Source organism: Mercenaria mercenaria, chromosome 6 (genome assembly GCF_021730395.1).
Source record: "Mercenaria mercenaria strain notata chromosome 6, MADL_Memer_1, whole genome shotgun sequence".
Taxonomy (NCBI): domain Eukaryota; kingdom Metazoa; phylum Mollusca; class Bivalvia; order Venerida; family Veneridae; genus Mercenaria; species Mercenaria mercenaria.
Window position 1 is genome coordinate 36383206 of NC_069366.1, and position 9124 is coordinate 36392329.

Sequence of the window (9124 nt, forward strand, 5' to 3'; positions counted from 1 at the left end):
CCACGGCGTAAGTTTAAAGGCCAGTCTGGTGTAGGCCCTACACCCAAATTGTAGGAGGAGCTTCCTAAAAATACATGAATGTGAGTGAGGTCAAGAAACGGTCAGTCTGTTCCATCCAGGTGAATCAGCTGACTGACCCTGATAAAAGATATAAGTAGAGTATTTGATCCCTGTTGAATCTTAGCTACACATGTACATGTAGAGGAAGTACTCATAATTTATTGCTAGAATTTAGTTGATTGAAAAAAAAATGGAAGATACGTATGTAAATTGTGTTACTGTAAAACTCATTGTGTAACAGTTGAATTCTAAACAGGGACTATTAAATCATCTACACTTTTTCGTTTTAGTGTACAAAGAATCACTTTCAGGATTTTCTAAAGTGAAATATATTATGGATTCAAATGGTACATATTATTTGATTTAACTTGATCACATTTTGTGATCTGATCAAAGTGTTTAAATAGTCTTTGATCTGGACTTTTGAAATGTAGAATAATACAACACATAAACATTTGTAGGAATTACAGTAACAAATTTGAATTTATTTATCAAAAAAAAAAACAACAAAAGAAACAACAACAAAAGAAAAAAACAATAGTAGCATACATATTTATATGAATTTGTTTTATTGACAGATTAATAGATAAGTGTGATTAATCCTTGTTTTTATTTAATTTATAATTACTATCGACTTTCTAGAACTGCAAGCTTATCAGTAAAGTAGCCAGTGTGATAAATCACTATTGAGAACAACTAGTGCCTTGTTACCTGACATGACATGTGTGTTTACATTTTCCTGCTGACTGCTCTGCTTTATCACATGACCAATGTATGAGTTCCGATTTCAAATTTCAACTGTCAAATTTTTCAAATTCTTGTTATTTTGCAAGCAAAATAACTCCTATGAGATATTTTTGTATACCTTTAATTTAATATCATTAAAAAGTTTAGAACTTAGAGAATTGATGAGGCAAAATGTATTTAATAACTTTCATTCTTATTTGAGTTATTTAGAAAAAACTATTAAAAAAACTGAAGGATGTCTGAATGGTTTTTGAATTTGCAATGATTGACATTTTGTGGGTGGAGCCATTCCTTTTATACTGAGCCCTGGGGTTTAACATTTTTATCAGCCCTAGTCTTTGTTTACGCTTGTAAATATATGTCAAAATTACTTGTGTTGTAGATAAATATACTGAAGGTTTTTTCGTACCCATAATTTTTCGTACCACGACAATATAGTAAAGAGCCGTGAACAGAATCATCTTCAACAAGGTCATCATGCAGGTCACTCGTGTCAACTTTAACTTGATGTCTACCCATATTTCTCCAAGATGAACTATGGAACATCGACAACTACGTTGTGAAGTCCCTTCAAGCGTGCTGTGAATCGCGACTACCCTACTGATTGTTGAACTACAGACATTGCTTTATGCTCATGATATTTTGATGCATAAAGCACTTAGACTTTGGTGCATAAAACACACTGCTCAATGCTCATGCTTTGATCTTGTCTTCCTGTTAATTTATATACTTGTTTATATGGCTGAAAAACGAGTAAGAACTCTCACTGACAAGGCCATGGAGTTGTTTGTAGAAAAATGCATGAACTTTGATGAACAGATTTTGAAACTTTGAGAAAACATTAAGACTATAACTAGTTTACAAGTAACTGAAGATGAGACAGCTGATTGGCTTTTAAGTGACTTAGACACTAAATTCAAAGAATATCTAACGGTATATAAACAATACGGTGAATAATTATTTACTAGGCATTCGCACTGATGAATCAAGTAAAAAGTTAAACGATTTGGAGAAAGCACATTCAGACAAATGTATTGAGTATGAATCTTTCAAAGATAAGGTTCAGTCATTTATTAAAGAGAAATCGTCTAAGGCACCATCGCATCATTCAAAGTCACGCGTATTTGGGTGGCGGTCTAAATATGGTAGCGGAGTTAGCGTCTCGGAGAGCGTTACTTTGGCTAAAGCAAAGGCAGAGGCTGCTCGGGCAAAGATTCAAATTAATGAAAAGGAAATGAAATTAAAGCAAGAAATGGCAGAAATAGAAGAAAAGGATCAGATAAGAAAGCTGTTGTAGAGAAATTAAAAACTAATTTAGAAACAGAACTTGAATTCTTAAATCAGAAAAAAGAGTTAGCAGCTGCCGAGGCTGAACTGAAAAATTTTAAACGAAAGTATTCGCGACGATGAAATTAGTGAAGTTGACAAAGAACTTGTTCAAAATAGGACTGCTGAGTTTGTTGTGAAAATTCCAAATGCAGAGCCTGAAATGAAACCTGATATGCATGACATTGTCGTGAACAACACTGTAAGTAAATATGATCAAGCGACTGTACTTGAACAATGTAAAGTAGATGTTCCAACTAGACCCCCTGTAGACAATAAGAAAACTATAAAAGATTCAGAAATAATGAATGATCGAGAAGTGCTATCAAACTTTTTCATGAGAAAAGACCTAGTTATGTCGCGTTTCACAAAATTCAACAATAAGGCTGATAGTTATATTGCATGGAGGTCTAGTTTTAAGAGTGTGTCACAGGAACTGAAAGTAAGCGCAATGGAAGAAATAGAAATGCTTGTGAAAAACCTTGGACCAGAGTCGCACAAGTATGCAACGAGTTTAAAGACAGCCTATATAAGCGAACCGAAAAAAGGTCTCGAGCAACTTTGAGTTAGGTTAGATGGTAGATACGGTTCCCCTGAAAGTGTTCATCGGACAGTTCTTGCAAAGTTGGAAAAGTTCCCAAAGATAACCAACAAAGATCTGAATAAGTTATATGAATTGTCAGATATTCTGGCTGAAGTAGTGGCTCTCAAAACAAATGAAAGGTACCGCATTGTTTTATCATACTTTGACTCTTCAGTAGGCATAACACCAATCGTAACAAAACTACCGTATGGTCTTCAAGAGAAATGGGCTACCAAAGCATACACATAAACAGTCAAATAATGTGTCTTTTCCGCCTCTTTCGCTATTGTATGAGTTTGTAACAGATCAAGCAAAGATTCGCGATGATCCAGGGTTAAAGTTAAACATGGCTATGGGAAATGATGGTACTCATAAACCTGCACAAAAACCTGTAACAGCTAACAAAACAAATTTTCAGGATGTTAAAAAATGTCCAAATCACAAATCAAATCACACTTTGAACGAATGTCGGGTGTTTCAGTCGAAAACTCATGAAGAAAAGATAAGAATGTTAAAAAACTTGAAGCTATGTTTTAGGTGTTTGAACTCAACAAGTCATCAAGGAAAACATTGTCTGAAACAAATCACATGTGAAAAGTGTAGTAAAAGGCATGCAACAGTTTTGCACTTAGACAATTCTCACGATGGGGAGAGAGACAGTTCTCACGGTGGGGAGGGACAGGTGTCAAATAATTGTACAGAAGTATGCGGTGGTAAATTTAGAGGTAAATCATGTGCTAAAATAATACTTGTTGATGTACAGTGCAATGGTCAGAGTGTTAGAACATATGCTTTATTAGACGAACAAAGCAACAGGTCATTGGCAAAATCTGAACTTTTTGATAAACTTCAAGTAAACTCGTGTTCTGGGAAATCTGTCAAGAAAAGGTCGTAGAGCACATGATTTAGTTGTGAAATCCATAAACGGACAAACTTGTTACTCAATGCCAACTGTCATAGATTGTAGAGACATCCCATATAATAGAGAGGAGATCCCTACTAGAGAGGTTGCCAAATACCATCCCCATCTACATGGAATTGTGAACCAGATACCAGAAATAGATCCTGATGCTGATATACTATTGCTTATCGGAAGAGACTTAGCAGGGGCTCATCACGTCTTAGAGCAGCTTACTGGTTCAAGAGGTTCGCCATATGCTCAGCGTTTAAACCTAGGCTGGGTAATAATTGGTGAAACATGTCTTGGTAGGGTACATGAACCGCAACAAATAAATGCGAACAAAACTTACGTAATTGGTGAAAATCGCAAATCCCTTATGTCACCATGTACAAACAAGTTTAAGGTAGAAGAAGGTACATATCAGTATCTAAACAATGATGTGTTCTCAAAAAGGGAGGATGATGAAAAAGAAGCACTCTCAATACAAGATAGAGAATTCTTGTCGTTAATGGACAGTGAAATGTATCTGTCTGAAAGCGGGAATTGGACAGCTCCGCTACCATTCAAGGGTGCGTCAAAAACTCGTCAACCAAACAACAAATCGCAAGTGTATGACAGAGCCAAGATGCTGGACAGCCACTTGAAGAGAAATCCCGAGAAGCTTGAGCATTTCGTTACATTCATGGATAGTGTCATTCTTGCAGGACACGCAGAAGTAGCCCCGACATTTGAGGAGAATGAAGAGTGTTGGTACTTGCCAGTCTTTGGTGTATACCACCCCAAGAAGTTAGATAGAATACATGGTGTGTTTGATTCATCGGTGCGATATATGGGTATATCACTGAACGACGTTTTGATGACTGGTCCAAAACAGCCTTCTGGGGGTACTCATACGATTCAGGAAAGAACCTATTGCTGTAACTGTCGACATCGAAAAAATGTTCTACTGCTTTCTTGTTGATCCTAGACACCGGAACTTCTTGCGATTTTTCTGGTATAAGAACAATAACCCCAGGAACGAACTCACTGAATACCGAATGTGCGCTCACGTCTTTAATAATAAACCTTCGCCTGCTGTCGCAAACTACAGATTGAAAAAGGTAGCACAAATCAGCGAACAGAAGTATGGGACTGATGTCAAGGATTTTGTGTGTTCAAATTTCTATGTTGATGACGGGCTTACCTCTTTACCAAGGCCAATAGAGGCTATCGGTTTAATTCAACGAACTCAGATGGCTCTGAAGACAAATGGTAACATACGATTACACAAGCTAGCATCAGACAGTATAGAAGTACTTGATGCCTTTCCTCCACCTCTCCTCAGAGAAGCCTGGGTCTACACTGGGATATAAAGTCTGACAGATTTATTTTTCGAGTGTCACCAGAAGAGAAATCTTTTACTCGCCGAAGTGTTCTATCTACGCATTTTTGATCCCATCGGATTTGTCGCGCCTGTAGTCATCACTGGAAAGTTAATGCTCAGAGATTTTATGCAAAGTGTCACCGACTTGGACAAACCTTTCCCTGTAGACAAACTTGATGAGTGGACTAAGTGGAGGGATTCACTGAAAGAATTAGAATATTTAAAAATTCCTAGAACTTACTTTCTCCAGTCTTTGACAGGAACAGTTGAACAACATTTGTACATTTACTCAGATGCGTCAGAAAAAGCTATTTCAGCAATGGCTTACATAGTCGCGAAATCAGTAGACGGTCAATGGCTCAAGAGTTTAATTATAGGCAAGTCAGTAGTAGCACCAAAAAGTAGACATACTGTACCAAGATTAGAATTATGTGCTGCAGTGTTTTTGAAATTGTTAAGGAACAGGAAAATATTGAGTTCCAGAAAGTGGTATTTTACACAGACAGTAAAGTTGTCCTAGGTTACATTCACAATACGACACGCCGGTTCTTCACTTATGTAGCCAATCGCGTCCAAAAATTTAGAAAAAGTTCTAATCCAGATCAGTGGAAGTATGTGAAAACTGAATTGAACCCTGCAGACACTGGAACAAGACCAGTTTAAGTTAAGGATTTCCTTAGCAGTCTGTGGATTAAGGGGCCTGTAAAACTTTACGTAGACACAACTGGTGAATGTATGTTTTCTCTAGTAGAACCAGACAATGACCAGGAGATTAGACCAGCTGTGAATGTTTTAGCTACGAAGACAGAAGATGGTCTCTTAGGTACAGCTCGGTTCGAACGCTTCTAAACATGGTGCAGTCTAGTTAGAGCTATCAGTTGCCTAATTCATATCTGTCAGGCTGCAAAGAAACAAGTTTCATGTAAAGGATGGCACATCTGCAAAGACTCCGATAGTGTATCAAACCGCTTGGAAGCAGAGAAATTGATAATTTCAAATGTGCAGAGGGGATCATTCCCAGATGAATTTGATAGCCTTGAAAACAACAAACTTGTGAAAAAGGACTGTAGAATTGTCACTTTGAATCCAATCATTGACAATAATGGACTGCTTAGAGTAGGTGGGCGATTGCGTAGAGCTAATATCCCTGTTGAAAATAAGAACCCTCTTATCATTCCAAACAAGTGTCATACTGCTACACTTCTTGTTAGACATTTCCATAACAAAGTTTATCACCAGGGACGGCATCTTACAGAAGGTGCTATTCGTTCGGCAGGTTATTGGATTATTGGATGCAAGCGATTAGTGTCGTCACTAATACACAAGTGTGTGAAATGCCGTAAATTAAGGGGCAAACAAGAATTCCAGAAAATGGCGGATCTTCCGTCAGATCGTTTAGAGACAGATCCACCATTTACGTCGGTTGGGGTGGATGCGTTTGGAACTTGGGAAGTCCTGACGCGAAAAACGAGAGGAGGTCAAGCTAATAGTAAACGTTGGGGTATAATATTTACATGCCTTACTACAAGGGCTGTGCATATAGAAGTAGTGGAAGCATTAAGTGCCTCAGCATTCATAAACGCATTACGTAGATTCATTGCTTTGAGAGGTGAAGTGAAGTGTTTCGTTCGGATAGAGGTGCTAATTTTGTCGGCGCTGTGAATGAACTTGGTATCACTTCGATAAATGTGGAGGATAAATTGGTGAAGACATTTCTCAATAATAAGGGTGCCGTATGGATTTTTAACCCTCTTCATGCCTCCCACATGGGAGGAGTGTGGGAAAGAATGATTGGTGTAACAAGGAACACTACTGTGATGGCTGAAGTTTGTGCGATAATTAATGCGCGACCTCTCGGTGCAATTTCAACTGATCCAGAATGTCCAGAAATACTTACGCCTTCCATGTTGGTCGCGTAGAAGACTGTTTCTGTAACATCTAACATCCATATTCCGGATAAAGTCGATCCTCGTGTACAGTGGAAATACGTTCAAACGCTAGCAGACAGATTCTGGAAGCGTTGGCAAACAGAGTATTTGAATACGTTACAGAATAGACACAAATGGACAAATGAATGTACAAATTTGAAAGTGGGAGACATAGTTTTACTGAAGGATAAAGAAGTGTGTCGAAACGATTGGCCTATGGCTGTAATTGTTGACGTTTTCCCAAGTGATGATGGAAAAGTTAGAAAAGTTCAGATACAATTTATGCGCCAAGGAGAAAAAGTCATTCTTACTCGCCCTGTGACAGAGCTAGTATTGCTACTGTCTGTAGATTAAAGGGAATTCCTATAGTTTTCTATGCGCATCTTTCTGCGCAGCCGACACTTTCTATGGAAAACTGAACTGAAGTCAACATTTGTTGAAACATGTTACAGACAATCTTAAATATGAGGAATTTTGAATGAAATAACATTTTTGATAAGTAATATCAGTAATCAAATGTTGATACTGGTTTATGTTGTATTGACAAGTATCATGCCTGACAGGTATCTTGCTATTTTTGTGGTTGTGTCTTCACATCGCATTTTAGTACAAAGACAGTGTTGTTCATATAATGTAAGATAATTGACTTAGTACTGATAAGACAATATCACCTTTCAGATTATTTAGTATTCAATTATAGAAAGAATTAAGAATTTTTAAAACTTTTTTTTAACTTTTAGCAGACATACATGTAATCAATTTGGCCAGGTTCGCGACATTTCCGTCCGAACAGGTGTTGTATTCTAGCGGTCTTAACATAAAATTTAGCCTGGTGACCCATACATTTTCAGCCATTTTTATGCCCTCAATACAATTATCTATACACAAGAAGAAAAAAAAAACAAAAAAAATATGAAAGAGATTTTTTTCAAAAAAAAAAATATTCTTCACTATGGGTATTGTTCATTGAAAAATGTTCACAAAAGTAAATACGAAACAATATTTTTTTTTATTTGTACCCATTATTGTAAGGATAGAGTATTACAAATATGACTATGATATCAAATAAGTATATAATAAAATCTGTAAAAAGAAAAAACCGTATTGTGCTGCCTGGATGTATATTTTGGTTGGTATTTATAAAAAAGCAGAAAATTATGAAAATGTTGAAAAATCGCTGGCAGTTTCAGCAACAGTGGGTGTGTTCAAAACAATTTTTCACAAAAACAAGCCTGGTGACCTTGTTTTTATTTGTTCATTGTTTTCAGCACAAATTTTCCTATCATATATGTGAATTTAAAAAAATTCTATGAAAGGAAAAAAACTATAGGAATTCTCTTTAGGTGACAGTCACAAGTCTAGACATTGCATACACTTAAGGTTTCATAACTTAGAACATGACATTTTGTATGGGTACAAGCATTAGAAGTAATGTTTAAAGGATACATGTGAGAATTCATTCTGTTGTGAAATGTTTTGTTAAGTGAAAAGTTGAAAATGTAATTACAGTTTTGTATAGGTATACTTTTTAGGACTATAAAGTTCTGACTAGTCATTTAACTTGTGGAATCTTTGTCAAGTTTTTCAGTATTTTTTTTTCTGCTTAAGTCAAATACCTGTAATAGTTATTCAGCTTAAGTTTATGATAATCAGTATTATACAAAGTTTGCAATCTTTTTATATGTTAAACTTATTTTTTGTTATCTCAGAAAAGCTTCATAGTGATATTTTTTATAATATCAGGTGGGGAGTGTGGTGGAACGCCTAGTGGTATTTTTAGCGGTTTTTTACCTAATATAGTTTTCGCTGGTGGTATTATAACTGTACTTACTTGCAAATTACACCGCTGCTTCGCGCGGTTTCAATTCTCGTTATGGAAGTCTAGTCTCTTGACCTTAGATGTTTTTGTGGCTCACCACGGCGTAAGCTAAACATTTTTTATCAGCCCTAGTCTTTGTTTACGCTTGTAAATATGTGTCAAAATTACTCGTGTTGTAGATAAACATACTGAAGGTCTTTTCGTACCTATACTTTTTCGTACCACGACATTCCCTACCACACGTTTTGTTGTCAAACTACCGTGTAATTAATGTACACACACAAGATTAAGGTTTTCTTGTCATAGTCATTAAGGGCTTACCTATCTCATGTTGTTAATTGGTTTATTCAGTTAAGTAAAACGAGAATAGATCTATGTAATGTAACGCATGCATTAA